Source organism: Colobus angolensis, unplaced genomic scaffold (genome assembly GCF_000951035.1).
Source record: "Colobus angolensis palliatus isolate OR3802 unplaced genomic scaffold, Cang.pa_1.0 Scaffold142, whole genome shotgun sequence".
NCBI classification, from domain to species: Eukaryota; Metazoa; Chordata; class Mammalia; order Primates; family Cercopithecidae; genus Colobus; species Colobus angolensis.
In genome coordinates, this window is record NW_012114511.1 from 3,241,390 (window position 1) to 3,242,939 (window position 1,550).

The window sequence follows — 1,550 nt, forward strand, 5'->3', positions numbered from 1 at the left end:
AAGTTTATAATTTGTTGAGTTAAATATACATGTTAAAATTTCTACATAATCACTACAAGAAATTAAACAGTATATATAACTTCCAGTTTATTAGGGGGATAAAATAAAATGGGAAGATCTTAATTTTAAAAATGGATAAAAAATTTTAAAGGAGGACAAATAGTAAAACATTAGATAGCAGAAATAAATTCAAATATGAGTAATTACAATCAGTGTAAATATATTAATTCCTAATTAAAAGTAAAAGAGCTGGGCATGTGGTTCACACCCATAATCCCAGCACTTTGGGAGGCCAAGGCAGGAGAATTGCTTAAGCTCAAGAGTTTGAAACCAGCCTGGGCAACATAGCAAGACCTCATCTCTTAAAAAAAAAATTTTGGTCGGGGGTGGCACTGAGACAGGAGAATCACTTGAGCCTGGGAATTCAAGCCTGCAGTAAGCACCACTGCACTCCAGCCTGGGCAGCAGAGCAAGACCCTGTCTCAAAAAAAAAAAAATTAATAGCCAGGGACAGTGCTTTGCACCTGTAATCCCAGCTAGTCAGGAGACTGAGGCAGGAGGATCATTTGAGCCCAGAAGTTTCAAGGTTACGGTGAGCTATGCTCGCACAACTGCACTCCAGCCTGCGCAACAGGGGAAGACCCTGAAGTTCATAGCTGCATTTTTTATATTGGCGAAAAAAATGGAAACTCAAGCTCAGGTAGTTATCAGTGATAGAATGATGAATGATTAATACAGTATGGTATCGTCATACCATGTAAACAATGAAAATGAACAAACTACAGCTGCAAACAATATGATGAATCACAAAAATAAACGAAAGAAGCCAGACACAAACACATATTGTATGAATCCATTAAAAACAGTTCAAAAGCAGGGAAAACTAAACTGTCATTTTAGAAGTCAGAATTGTGTTTAAGGAGGGAAGTCTTTTTGAGGAAGGAAGAAATCAATAATAAGGAAGGGTCATGAGAAGATATTCCATTTCTTAACCTAGGGGGAAGTTGCATGGATATGTTCACCCAGGGACAGTTCAGTGAGCTGTACTCATGATCTGTATACTTCTCCATATATATTTTCTATTTCAAAAAGTTTAAAAATAAAAACTAGCTCCTTAAGTTTTTAAGTTTTTTCTTTAATTGAAATTAAATATAACAGTGTTTCCCCAAAAAAGCAAAACTAAATCATCATGTTTAGGGATACAAATTAGGGGAAAAACTTAAAAAAAAAAAAAAAAAAAGCCAGGAAGTGACTAACATAGACATCATGATGCTGGTTCTGGTTCTTTTGGGAACGAGGGGCAAGAGTGCCTGGAGACACAAAAATGAGAATGCTCTTATTCTTGATATGAGCGGTGGTGGTTACATGGGTGTTTGCTTTATTATTAAATTAAATTGTATTAAATTGTATTAAATTGACCAGGGGCCAGGCGCAGTGGCTCACACCTGTAATTCCAGCACTTTGGGAGGCTGAGGAGGGTGAACCACCTGAAGCCAGGAGTTGGAGACCAGCCTGGCTAACATGGTGAAAGCCTGTCTCTACTAAAAATA